Raw genomic sequence first — 15,621 nt, 5'->3', positions numbered from 1 at the left:
AAATCCCGCATCGGAAGCTGAAGCGTTCTTCAGCTGGCCCCTAAACAAATATATACTAGTTCAGTGATAATGAACGCCATACTCAACTCCAAATTGTACACAAGAAACTAAAATTAAAAATAATACAAGACTAACAAATGGCCAAAGGCTCCTGACTCGAGACAGGCTAAAAAAATGCGGCGGGGTTAAACATGTTTATGAGATCTCAACCCTCCCCCTATACCTCTAGCCAATGTAGAAAAGTGAACGCATAACAATACAAACGTTAAAATCTAGTTCAAGAGAATTCCGAGTCTGATGTCAGAAGATGTAACCAAAGAAAATAAACCAAATGACTGTAATACACAAATAACAACAGACTACTAGCAGTTAACTGACATGCCAGCTCCAGACTTCAATTAAACTGATTGAAAGATTATGATTTCATCGTATGAATATAAGACACAATTCTTCCTGTTAAGGGTTAAGTATCATACCATCATAACATATATCAGAAGAACATAACCTGTGTCATGCCAACAACTGGTTTTTAAATAAATGTGTTTCGTTCCGATGCAATTGAAAGACCCTATTAAAGTGAATCAATATTAACGGCAAAATATGCAATCTTAGTTTAATGACCTGACAACCGTATCGTAACTATATCCCTTCTTAATAAGTCTATTTAAAGGTTTTGTTAGTTTCTGAGGTGAATACTGACATTTTTGTGCTTTATAAAGAATATTTCCATAAAAAATTGGATCAGAAATACCTGAACGTATAAGACGTCTGCATGTTGAGCTATATTTACGAACCGATGATAAGAGTTAGTAAAAGTTTTGATTAGTGATATCGAAAACGCTGGTGTAATAATGTCTATTTTAAGTCAAGAAATGTGTATAATAGGTCCTTTCCGGAGCACTTGAGATCATCCCGGTTATTAGTAGGGTTCTTATTGATCGATCTGCACTACTTTTCTTTTGTATGAAGTGTTTTGTTATCAGCTGTTAAAATCATTATGTGGTTTTTCGTTTTTCTATTGTTTTAGTCGGTCTCTTTTTTTTTGCTGCATATATTTTTTTCGAATTTTAATTGCAACTCGACGAATTATAAATGCGTATTTATAAATACATGTATAATTCAAAGAACTGCTCAAAAACGTTTACGATATTCATCTTCAGCTACAATATGTAAAATATGAGTCTACGAAGCGAACCTATCAACGACTAAAATGTTTTGTAGAAAGCAATATTGAATGAAACGAGGCTTCATCATCGGGATTTTGGATAGATTTTACCAGAGTTGTCTTTCTTTCAACAGACAAGATGCTCTTTTTTTTCATTTTAAAAATTGATTATTTCAAGGTTATCTAGTAATATAAAATACTATAAGTTAGTATAAAATACTAGAAGACACCAGGAAATACACCTGCATGTGGATTTATCTTCAAAATTATCATTGTCAAGTGCTAAAGAACATTAAGTAATTACTGATTTTGAATAATTAAAGGAAATATTTTGAAAAGATTACATCCTTATTCCGATATCATCCCATACCGTGTTTTTATTAAATGTTAATATGGTCATCTCCTTTCGGATGTTTCACCCATCACTTCAGTAACGCAACAAGTTACCTGCGCGACATGTGTATGCATGTATATATGTGCCGGTCCCAAGAGCCTATAATTCCGTTGTTGTCGTTTGCTTAGGTGTTACATATTTGTTTTTTGTTTAATTTTTTTTTTATATAAATAAGGGCGTTAGTTTTCTCGTTTGGATTGTTTTACATTGTCATTTTAGAGCCTTCTTGTCTATTGACGGTAAATCTTTTTAAAATAATTGTAGTTAATTCTAGTAAAAAATTCAATAATAAAAGTAAGCTACTATGAAAGTCAGTTGAGCCATGATAAGACAATAAATGTTCTTTTGAAACACACGTATTCTGTTAAGAGTATTAATATGAAGACCAGTAACATATTTAAAATTTCTTGTTAAGCCCACAAAAACTGCTGGATGTTTTTTTTTTTTATATATATATATGAAACATACATACAGCTTTGAATTGTCTTGCAAAGCCCCTCAACAAACTGCTCCTGATCGAGTCTACATAAACTCCCGAAAATATACATCGGATTTAGTAAATTAAACACTGACTCTTGTGAAAACTACAGTGAAGACCTGAAATTTCCTTGCGAAGCTTACACATATTGATAAGTGTTCTTGCACACATACTGCTGAAAGTTTTATTGTGAAGCACATACAGAACGTTTTTTGGTGCTTCACAAATAAACAATTTCCAGCGAAAATCACACATACTACTTAAACAATTTCCAGCGGAAATCACACATACTGCAATAGTCCTGTCCATGCTACATTTGCTTCAGGGGCGGATCCAGCCATTTTAAAAAGGGGACCACGGTGTTCCTAACCCAGGACAAAGGGGGTGGTCCAACTACATGTCCCCATACAAATGCATTGATCGTCAAAAAAAGGCGGTTCCAACCCCCGGATCCCCCCTCTGGATCCGCGCATGTGCTTCTCATACTATAAAACTGTGAATTGTTTATTACTGCATGGGCTCTCCAATTAATTATTTTATTTTTACGGGATATGTATACTCTCTATGTGCTTGTTATATGTGAAATACGTGATGTGGTTTTAAGTATTATTTTCGGTGTTTTTATCTCAGAAGAGAAGTCTACCAAAACTGTGCAGACGTCATCACGAATAACGTACAAATGCATAAAAGTGTCAAAATCAAACAAATTGTCTTTTATGTAAATCTAATTTTCTTTATGCATTTTCTAGTAAAACAAGCTATTCCCAATTTATTGTATTATTAAATACTCTGTACAGAAGGATTATTGTATTCTTAAATCTTTTATTTCTTTTGTACTCCCTTTGAAAGCCTTCTTCAAACAAATTTCAAATATGTTTAGCACATTTTTCTGACGTTTAGTAGATATTTGTTTTTCAATATTATAAAGTAATGCAATAGGCTTATACTAATTTATCATTTGCAATAATAGAAAACTGAATATATTGTTATTTAATTCTTGATCAAAGGTGACTGACAAAACAAATTAAGATGGAAATTATCCAGATTCCGTTGTATATTGTATAGCGTTGTAGCACATTTTTAGATTTACAATAATGATAATTTCATGATTTGCAATACTTAGTATCGATTGGTGTAAGTTTGATATATATTCTTATTCCACATTTGGCTATATCTATTTGGACTTTAAATCGATAATTTAAACAATTAACTATAAAAGTTACCCTTCCCCTCAAATATAACCTTAGAATATCATGCAGGCTTAAAACATCTTATGACGTTTTTTCTTCATCCTTATGAATAAAAGCAAAAAAAGGTGATGTTGTGTTCGTGTCTATGTAATGAGACAACGACCAAGTGACAAGAACAACCATAAGACGACTAGAGGGTAAAACATTCTCCACTAATAGACATGTATAATTACAATAGTTATATAACAGATTCAATCGTAGATTTGCTACCAGAGGAACGAAAAACGATATCACATGCTACAAAAAAGAGGCTCACTATATCAAAGGGATTTTTTAACTAATAAGTCCAAATAAAACGTGAAAAAAAATAAGTCATTGTACACAAAACACATCATAGTAAACTAAAGACTGCACAACACCAACCCTATAGCTCAGGTGCTCGAATTGGAAAGCAGAACCTGCCGTCGTGTTAATCATAAAAACTTCTAAACTTCTGAGGAGGTTTCTGGTTAGGGACAGGCACATGCAAAGACCCCTTTTAGTCGTTCGAAATCAGTACGAATTTTTGTTTTATTCAAAGTACAAATCAATTTTTACAAAGTTTTTGAAAAGTTTACCATCCCTCGAAATACCATGCATGTCTTTGAAGTAATATAGTCTCTGTCTTTCGAGCGATCTTAACATTTTGTGAGCAGATGGTATATTTACGGGGCGCCGAATGGGACTCTTGTGGTTTTGTACTCGAAATTCAATTTTGTACGGACAAAAGTGACTTTTGTTCAACAAAAATGAGTTCAGTTTAACAAAATTTGTATCATACTACAAATTTAAAATTTTGTCATACAAAATTATCTATCAGCAGACAATTTTTGTTACACAGACTTGACTTTTGTTACCTAATTTGAAAATTGGGCGACAAAAGTCAATTTTGTATTCAAATTAGTTTAGTTTGGATTCTGTGAACTAATTTGCATACAAAATCGACTTTTGTTACACAAAATTGACTTTTGTTACACAAAATTGACTTTTGTTACACAAAATTAACTTTTGTGAGACAAAATTGACTTTTGTTACACAAAATTAACTTTTGTGAGACAAAATTGACTTTTGTGAGACAAAGTTCAATTTTGTGAGACAAAATTCAAGTTTGTCAATTTTGTTGAGACAAAATTCAAGTTTGTCTTAACAAAATTAACAAAATTGATTTTTGTCTCATGAAAGTCAATTTTGTCTCACGAAAGTCTATTTAGTCGTCACAAAATTTACTTTTGTCTCAACAAAATTGACTTTTGTCTCAACAAAATTGACAAAATTGACTTTTGTCTCAACAAAATTGACAAAATTGATTTTTGTCTCAACAAAATTAACAAAATTGACAAAATTGGATTTTGTCTCACAAAATTGATCTTTGTCTCACGAAATCGAATTTTGTCTCACAAAAGTTAATTTTGTCTCAAAAAGTTAATTTTGTCTCACAAAAGTTAATTTTGTCTCACTAAAGTTAATTTTGTTTCACAAAATTGAATCTTATCTCACACAATTGACTTTTGTGATTTAATTTCCATATCAGGTAACAAAAGTCAATTTTGTATGCAAATATGTTTTTATTTGCATACCTTTTTGACAAATTGACTTTTGTCATGACAATTATGAATTTTGTCTACAAAAATTAATTTTGTCATGACAAAAATTAATTTTGTCTACACAAATGAATATCTTCTACATAAATGAATTTTGTCATCACAAAATTGAAGTTCTCATAAAACAAGTCTGTAGCACAAAGTTAGAGAAAAATGATTTTGTTGTGATAAAATTGAATTTTGTACAAAACCACAAGAGTCCCATTCGGCGCCCCGTAATATTATGCTACAAGATGTCTTATATTAAGATTTTTATGTGAACGACATACATTATTTTGGTTAAGTTGCTGCTCATATCTACGAGTAAATATACCGGTTTGACATTTGTATGTCGTCATAGTGACAACACAACCAAATTTCTGTACTAAAAACGAGGTTTTGAATGAAATGGAATAATCTTGGTTATTTTATTTATGTGGACAAGATGACGACTTGTAAATTAAACTTTCATATTTCATTTATCAATTGTATATTTGCTTTCCATATGGCCAGCACTAAAGTACAAACAAACCGGAAGTAAACTAAACGACGAATTATCGATAATAACAACATGTTAACTATAATTTTGCAATATTGTGTCTATGAACAGCGATTGATAAATCTTGTTTTCTTCATTTGCTAAGAGCATCGCGTTAAATACCTTTTATTTTATTGCATATTTCAGTGGGATAAACGGAAATATAATCACATCCTGCAATGTAATGCTTCATTACAAACCATTTTGTCAGAACAATATTCATCAAAGTATGTTTTGTATACATTTTTTTCGTCTAGAAAACTTTCATCATTAAAACCAACGTTTTCTCACTTTAATATCACGATTTTAATAAATATAATAAGACATGGGAAATTACTTCGTCTGATCATATTTTTGTAGTCTACCAGCAGTGGTTCATGTATTGACGAGTGCTAAAAAATGAAAATAACACTTTGAAAATTTGGTGCGTCATAAGCGCAAACACGATATTTTCATGCAGCCGAATTGCTAAAAACCAGCATCGCCCAAGCATGTAAAGTGTAATCACTATAAGTATTACAGAATACGACCGTCAAATTTAACCTTCTCCACATAAATGAGAGAACAGTAAAATGTATAAAATACCAAGTGTGTTAACCTAGTATCATTGACTTTAAAGATACATATTTGTATTCTTGATGAAAATGAAAGAACTCAATGTTCTAATCATCCTGATTGTGAATTCATATTACAGCGAGGCCACTATTCTCGCCAGGAAGGGTTACTACACGGTGTAGAGAATTATGGAGAAAAGATAAGTACTGTGTAACAGTTCTATGAAAAATGTACCGCGTTTTGTAATGAATATATAAAAAAAGAAGATGTGGTATGATTGCCAATGAGACAACTATCCACAAAATACCAAAATGACACAAACATTAACAACTATAGGTCACCGTACGGCCTTCAACAATGAGCAAAGCCTAAATGAAACCTAGCTACTTCAATGAGAAGTATATACAATATATTTGTGGCATACTATAGTCAAAATGCAAAAAGTATTCACCACTTACCCTTCAATGTCTTTTATTTATGATCTAATTGCTGAAGTTTCTCTTGGATACTATTTTTGGACTTGTTGCATAATCTTTCATCAAATGTCAGAAAACATTGGATAGTGCAAGTAAATTATAGACTTTTAATACCAAACATATGATATTATGTCAATCACTTTAATTGAATATCATTTTCTATTATAATAAATCGTCTCTTTTGACTATATTTCAGACTCCTTTGTCTCGGAACACAATTTATGCATTTCTTATTCTATACATATTACTAAAATAATAGTGCATTAATCTACGAAACTCCGGATGCGTATACTATAAAAAGTAAAATAACAAAAATACCGAGCTCTGAAGAAAATTGAAAACGGGTGCGGTATTTTCTCGCTGCATTCAATAAACATTGGTGGGCTTCGACTGTTGTCTGTATGCTCTTTGATCGGGTTGTTGTCTCTTTTGCATATTCCCCGTTTCCATTCTAAATTTTATGTACTTGATACCTATCAGATGTATTGCTTTTGGAATGAGGAATATGTATATTTCAACATCAGAGGTCATGTTTTTCGCTAATGACGACAGTCAGTAATGAGAAATAAGTGTTCTGTGGTGTAAACAACTAAACAAAGATGTAATTAATCATTTCTTTTTCACTAAGCATGAATACGTAATTATTAAATTATATTTATCCAATTACGCGTCCGAAGATCACAAACACGAATGAAACACAATTCAAAGAGAAAGCACGCTACATTTAGTCTTTCTTTATTTTGACTGACATCATGTAAACGATGACTTTGTCAAATGTTACATGCTGCAACTTCATAGAAATAAAACATTGTTTGAGGTCATTTTTAACATTGAAATCAAGGACGTAACGAGGGATAATTTAGTGCTTGATTATAGCAAAATGGAAATAATTATTGATATGAGTTATCTAAGCAACGATAACATATACACTTTAATCTGAAATAGCAATAAATAAAACTAAATAAAATGTAAGAACAAAACACACATGTTGTATAATGAATATCTTTCAGAGAAGGATTTTACTCTTAAATATTCCACTTAAATTTGAGAATGTTACAAACTCGTATGCTTTTCTGAAATAAAAATGTCTTTAAAAAATATATATGGCGTTATTTTTGGGGGAGGATCAATTTGCGCCAATAACAGTTTTGAAAATGTATCAATTGCGCTTCTCTATTTTCTGATGGTATTTATTGCGCCATATACAAAGTGAATATATATCAAAATCTAAAAACGATTCAACTATTGCTCGTATCAAGTCTTACGCCTTTCATCGAAGTCATAAAGATCTCTAACTTTATATGTATGTATTAGGGTTTTTTTTCGTTTTCCTTTTTTTGGTAGATTGACAATCAGTGACGTCAATTTCAACTAATTTGTTTTTCAATTAACATGTAAAAGTAATGTCTGTCATAAGTACTCGATGTTCAGACTAATGCTGTATTTAACAAGACATTAATCCAACACCTAAGATCTCTTAGCGTCCACTTTATGCCAGTCTTGATTGTCAATTCGAGAAGATACGAACATAACATGTTTGATTGTTGTCTTTCCTGACGTAATACTTGGTAATTACCCATTTATTTGTAATTTACGAGCCTGAATAAACAGAGAGATGGTACAGACTTCACCATCAACATAAATTGAAAGACGTACTCCATTCGTCATTCATTATTTCATGGCGTATCCAAAACACAGACCAACTAATAAAATGTGAAAGGGCATTTCGAAATACATGTATTGCCATTATAATTATGATATCCACATTTTATAAAGATCTACCGAATATATCGATAAAAAATATGTTACTTCATCTTAACAAAGTGTTTTTCAATATTCCTATTTAGTTGACGTTATTGTTACTCAGGCTTTTGTCTATACCAACTAACGAAATGAGTTGTGCTATTTCTGGCGTCGGTGTTGTCAACAGTTTTAAGTTAAATTGAATGTTCGTGGTTAGGTCGATCATGAAAGTATTATTTAAATATTACTCTCATGGGTCGATTAAAGGGAAATCTGATTTCAAATTTTTCGATATTGTGTTTTTCTCTTATTCAACTTAGTACAGAAAAAAACCCACAGTGTATATGGTATACAAACATGTGGAGAGAGAAAAAAACCCACACGCGCAAAGACAAGGAAATCTAAAATTAACTTTGACAAAGAATACTAGCAACTCCTGAATGGAAACTTTAAAGTCTTTAGCATATTAATATGAAGTCTATCTCTCCTAATTGTAAGATCATTGGCAAACATGGTATATGCTGGCAAAAGACTTTCTAACTTTTTTGATTTAAAAAGTACTTGGAGGTATAAAAGAATCATTTGTTGACCGCACGGAAGGTATATAATACATCTGAAATTCACCAACATTAAAAGGCAGTATTTTTCCTATGTATTTTAAAAAGACAGTATTTGTATTGCAGTACATTATCTTTTTGTCCCATGTTATATCAGCGAATATAAAAAAATGTTCGTAAACGTTTTATAGTCTTTATAGTTTTCCAAACTTTGTTTTCGAGTGCAGCAGTTGGATGGTAATCCTATTGCACTACACCATGCATTTTGCATTTAGTAATACGTATTTGTAAAAATCAACAGTCGGTATTTTCAATTTGTATATTTAAAAAAGTTTTCTTGTGTAACACTAGATACTTTTTCCTCCCTTGCTTGAAACTTTTTATTTATTGTCTTGATCTGTTATTTTATGTATTGTCAGTAATTAGTTGAATATTAATCAGGATTAGCTTCGTCCAACGACTCATGCATCTTTTAGTGTAAATATTCACTAGAAATTGAATTAATCTTAATTTCTGTAATTAAAATATCTTCTTTCGAATTGCCTTTTACAGATGTAAACAAATTTCAGATAATTATGGTTCACTGAAACACGAAATCGATATTTCGAAAAAAAGAAATCAGATAAGGTTTTGAAATTGGAAACGAAAATTAATTCCTTTATTTTCCAAGTAGAAAATTGCATCTTCACAAAAATGTAATTGTTGGTGCAGCAATTTACTCCCTAGGGTAGGGACAAAAGTTGTCATACTTGATTCAGTAATAGAAAGTTTTTAGTGACTAATGACTTTTTCGAATTAGGATGTTTTTGAACTCTTATAAATCTTAGATTTAGCTAAACGTTTGTAATTAGATTTCAAATAGATGTTGGTCATGTCAATTTCAAAGTAATTATATTTAAGGAAGGTTAAACTAATTTCTAATCTTTTGCAAACTTCCAGGACTGTGTCGTTACTGGAAAAAAAAGCAACATCGAACCAAAAGGTAAAATGCATAAAAAAAAACTGTATATATATATAAGAGAGCGAAAGATACCAAAGTGCTATTTAAACCCACAAGTCGAAAATAAATTGGTATTTAAAACGCCATGGCAAAAATGAAAAAGTTCAAAAGACAAATAGCAGCAAAGTGAAACAACATAGTAAACTAAATACTGAGCAACACGAACCCTATAAAAAAAACCCGCTGTTCAGGGTGATCTCAAGTGCTAAAAAAAGCACTGTATCCGAGTTACTGTCAGTTACTAAGGGATCTACCATTTGATTTTTATGGGAGGGGCTAGGATGAAATTTGAAAAAAATATATGCAGGACAGGAGTTTTTAGTGACACTTGCAAAAAAAAAAAAGTCAGGACGACAATTTAGGTAAAAAAAAGTCAGGACTAAAAAAAAAAGGCAGGACCGAACAGAGTGAAAAATGAAGAGACAGGACAGAGATTAGAGCTAAAAAAAATGCAGGACAAAATTTTTCATCCAACCCCCCCCCCCCCCCCATAAAAATCAAATGGTAGCTCCCTAATCAGCCAAATAGTTGTAGCTGTATGACATTTCCTTCTACCTTGAAAACACAATAGCGAAAGCTCTAATCATCTGACGTCACATCTTGTTTTTTAGTTGTCGTCTTTGCAAAAACAAGATCTTTATTTAATCTATTCAAATTTATTATCCTTTTGCTCGACTTAAAGTCATGTTTATTTTTAAGTGCGGTCTGTAAACAGAGTTGAAGGCCATACGGTGACGTATATAGTTGTTAAATCTTAAAGCGTCATTTGTTCTCTGATGGAAAAAATCTCCATTGCCAATAATACGACATATACTGGAAGATTTGTTCATACTCGAATATGAACAATGATCGATGATTCGATGGGTTTTCATGTATTTGTCTATATATCAATATATTAAATATTTCAAAATAATCGAGGTTTAGTCATAATAAGATTTCTATTCTTTATATTATTGAGCTGTTCATTTATTGTTTTATATCAAGTTGCCAATAACCAAGGTCCAACTTTTGTAGGAGTGTTAAAAGAAAGCTTTTGTCATACAATTTATAACGAACTGTTTAATGACTTAATATAAATCATTCAGAATCCTCCTAAACAAGAATCAGAAGTGCAAGTTTATTAGTAGAAAAGAACGTTCCTTACTTCAAAATGTTCTGACAGTTTCTGTCTAATTTTCGGAAATTACATGTACTTCTACATTTCATAGAGGTGAATCAATTCTACTTCTATGTTGTTTTGTTTTGTTTTTGTTTTTGTTTTTGTTTTTGTTTTTGTTTTTGTTTTTGTTTTGGTTGACGAAACACCATTTCTTTTGTCAAGTCACATATCGTATTGAAGGGTAGATAAAAGATTGAACAACAAAACAATATGATGCATGTTGAGTTTAGTTTTATTATAACTATGTTTAGTGTGCTCATCCCGAATACGTACAATGCTAGTTATATTAGAAAAATATCAAATACTTTATTCCTGAAAGAAATGTTGGTTAGGAATGCAACCCCGTTATGTAGACATGTAAAATATATTGATATAAGATTTTTTTTTCTTTTGAAAAAGCTGAGTAACATTAATTTCATTGAATGATCGAAAGAACAATAAAGAAGTGGTAATAATTATTCAACAGAACCAGAAAAGCTACCATAGCGTACATGATTTCTTTGTACTAACTGTTTATTTAACTTCAAACATATATTGTAGTTTTAATGAAATCATTTATATATCTATCCATCCTAGATCAGATGACTGTTTGCCTTGACGATCTGTAACGTATGATTATGGCTTTATTTAATATCCCTTTATAGATACAATGTATTTTATTACATCTATCTGTAAGATGTAATATGTCTCAGGAGACATGTTTACATAGCATTTAGGGATTGATCTATCTTTGCTCTGTTATAAATGTCTGATTTTACAGATATTTTAAATAAAAGATAAAACAAGGATTGCCTAACTTTTTTGTTTAATTACACAGATAACTAGATTTACAGTTTGTTTTTTCAGGACTGGCTTGCATAGATTTCACAGACGTAAGAAATAAAAAAAGTGAAAAAAAAAACAAAATGAGAGTCCAAAAGTCTCAAGAATTCGTGACAGACAGTTTTATGGCTGTTAGTGCAGCAAACAAATACATTTTATCTGGGTTAATCCTACGGTTCCAATGCTAACATTTTAGTACCATTTCAACCTAGGCTAGTTATCTCCCTTGCAACATACGATCAAATTTGTCACTCTTGTAAGAGCCAAACAGATAAAAGACAGGGAACTGGTATACGTGTCAACCAAAGCAAAAACCTAAAATCTGGTTAACATTGTCCTACTTTGAAGGAAATGAAAGCGTATCAAGCTTCAATGAGCTTCTTATTGTATTGAGAACACTTTCTTTTCCACAAATACACTGGGACGTCGGGTTTTTTTTATATCTTTTTGGTGAGGGTGAAACATTTCCCGTGAACAGAACTCACATATCTGTTTTTAACCATATACATATATTTGCTTTTCAAATGTTAACCGTGATCCGATAGGATTTTCAAGTCATGAAAGAAATATTTCAATAGCCATTCACTGTAACTATTTGGATTTTCAGTCATGAAAGAAAAATATAATTAATTAAGTCACGCAATCATATTGTAACGAAGATCTTTTACATTTAGTAAAGATGCGAATTTCAAATTAAAAGAAATAGTATAATGATTTACCTAACATGTTGTTTTAAAAAGAGTACCGTACGGGGACGTATAGTTTAATAATCAGTCCAAGTCATTAGGTCAATGTTGTTTTATTTGTCTCATTATCCATTATACAGTAAGTAAAGTCTCCTTTTTTTTCTTTTTTTTAAATTTTACTACATCACACAGTGAGTTTGATCCAGAGTATCTGTTTATTTTAAAGACACAATAAAAGACGAATAGGCAATGAAGTCATTCATTGTAACACCGTATTAGTGGCGATTAGGTTTAAGTCGCTTAACTACTGAACATTGAACATATTTGCTGTGTAAAGCATCTCAGAACAATTTGGATCAAGTTAAGTTCTGGACATGATAATAGTGTTGAGATAAAAGTGTTGACTGATGACATTCGTGAATAGAATTAATCATTTCTATGAAGTATTTATTATTCTTAATCCATCTGTCCACTATTTGTCATAGAAAATAACGTAATGTGACAGTCACCAATATGTTTGTAGACAAATCCATATAAAATAAATAAATAATGATATGCAAGACCACGAACTAGACACAACTTGTTGTCCGAGGATGATGCTTATCTACCGAGGTTAAGGTCCTATGTACAATAGCTGACAAATAACTATGTTGTCGTTTATTTAGTCGTTAATTGTAACATATGGTTTTGTGGTATTTATCTATACCATTGCTGTTTAGAATGGTTATTGGTCACTTAAATCTAACGGAAATGTTTCAATAGCCATTCACTGTAACTATTATGACTAATACTATAAACCTTGAACCAGTGGTACCCGGACTAACGGGAAAATACGCAAAGAGCGAATATCTTTGAATCTCTGTATAATACTAGTATAAAAAGGTCAGATTAAAATTTGTCATTCATTTCCAAACGTTTTTGTAATTGTGATTGTATTGCTCAAAAGTTAAGCATTGACAAAACTGAAATCTTAGTAGAAACTGTAAATTATGAACTCAATGCTACAAAATTTCTGTATATAATCACTTTAATATTGAGGTTAATTCATTCCGGAATCATAAATTCCGTGACATCCTTTTTTGATCATATTAAATGAAAAGAACCGTGTTCAGTAACACGAGCTAAAAATAATCCTGCTAAGTAACCTATAGACTTCCTGTAAAGCAAATCAAGCAATAGAAATCAGGTGATTCTCTGCTAGCATTATATTGTCTTGCAAGGAAATATCAAAATGTCATTTAAAATAAATTTTGAACAAATTTAGTAGATTGAATTAGGAGATTAGGAGCACAAAGATTATGTCAACTAATTTCATTCGTAGCACATTGGTAATTACCATTTTTAACATCACAGAATAAACTTTATACACTAGTCTAATTAGATTTAGATATAGTTCAAGGACTAAAGTAGATTTATAATAATAGATTGCAAACAGCAACTTGAAGACACTGTCGTTCAAAAGAGAGGTTTAGCGCTATAACATCATGTTCAACCCATCATTTTCTACATTTGAAAATGCCTGTACCAAGTTAGGAATACATTTATGACAGTTGTTGTTCATTGTTTTTTATGTGTTTTGTCATTTGATTTTGCCATGTGATAAGGGACTTTCCGATTGAATTTTCCTCGGAGTTCAGTATTTTTGTGATTTTACGTTTTGGATAAACTCATTTCGATTGAAATCTGGTCTGCATATTTATCCGAACTTCATACATAAAATAGCTATTTGAAATAAATTAAAAATTATATGCACGATGTTTGGTAAGGATGTACTAGATGACAAATCATTACCAAATATGGCCATTCTCACAAAATTTCGCAACCGATTTACTATGTAGAGACTCTGTACATGCACGATTCTCACTTATCAATAGACAATGCTTCACATCGTATAGTAGGATAGTATTTACAATTATAAGCCTGATACCTTTGATAACTATTTACAATATTTTCTTTGTCATTGGTTGTTCAAAAACTGACTTACATAGTAATGCGTGCATTGACTTAAAACTGGAAAGATATAAAGGATAAACAATCTGGTCAAACATTGGGTTGTAGTCTCATTTTCATATACCGAACTTTTCTATTCAATCACACCATGAGCTTAAGAATATAACATGGAACTTTATTTCCTTCTTCATTTTCATTTCATTAGAAAATGTTTCTCCGATTAACTTTAAGACTTCCTGTTAGACAAATCAAGCATAATAATGAAACATTGCATTGCATTTCTTGTTTCTGTAACATTAAGGAAATAACACAAGTCCTTGTACAAATTCAGGATATTGCTAACAACGATTTATTAACATTTTGACCTAGATGCAAGTGGAATGTCGATCAAAAGCTGGGAGAACTGAGCCATTATTTCAGGTACAAATGTACCAACTATAAAACCATGTTGTCTTAGTAAAAGTATACCTTATCGAGGCTATATGAACTCATACATACGTTAATGATTTCAGAAGATATAACACAGTTTATATGCAGTAAGTTTATAACTAGAGTTCAGTATTTCTGTTATTTTTATTTTTTCAATTATCTTGGAACAATCTCAGATCTATAGATACCAGAATAGTAGGCTGATCTGTAAAATTTACCAATTGTGTCCTGACTTTTCCCTATTGCGACATTTTTGTTGTGTGTAAATTGGTTTGACAGGTTATTCATACACAACAGGAGGCTGTTCTCCTGTTGCCACTTATTTTGGAGTTGCTGCCATCCCTAAGTTTTTCTTCATTTAAAAAAAAAACTAAATTTGTACTTTTCTAATGGATTTAAAGCATCAGTAAACTGCTGTTTCCCCTGATTAAGTATGTCTGGAGTATTCTGAAAAATCCTTCCAGGATACATCTATATCTTTTATCACTATAATTAAAGCTTTATAAATGGTCGGCGTTTAATTATAGGTCTCGGATTATAAAAATATTTATGTTTGGATACATATTTTTGAACGCGTTATAGATTTCTGTTCAAACTTGAATAACTTAATTATGTTTACATAACATAAAAGTAAGGGGTATACACTGTATCCATACCCCCAAAAAAAAGAAAATAAAAGAACATGCAAAAAACGAAATAATCGTTCATATATCTAGCAAGGATAAAAGGCTATGTTAGGAACATTTTATGAAGAATGCATCCCGGAAAAAAGGCATCTTTATGTCAAAAAAACTTTCATATGATAAAATCGTTTCCGTTCGCACCGTGCTGAATTTGTACTTAATTTTAGTCGTACGAGT

Source organism: Mytilus trossulus, chromosome 4 (genome assembly GCF_036588685.1).
Source record: "Mytilus trossulus isolate FHL-02 chromosome 4, PNRI_Mtr1.1.1.hap1, whole genome shotgun sequence".
In the NCBI taxonomy this organism is placed as follows: domain Eukaryota; kingdom Metazoa; phylum Mollusca; class Bivalvia; order Mytilida; family Mytilidae; genus Mytilus; species Mytilus trossulus.
The sequence above is the reverse complement of the archived record's forward strand: the minus strand, read 5'-3'. Positions refer to the sequence as shown.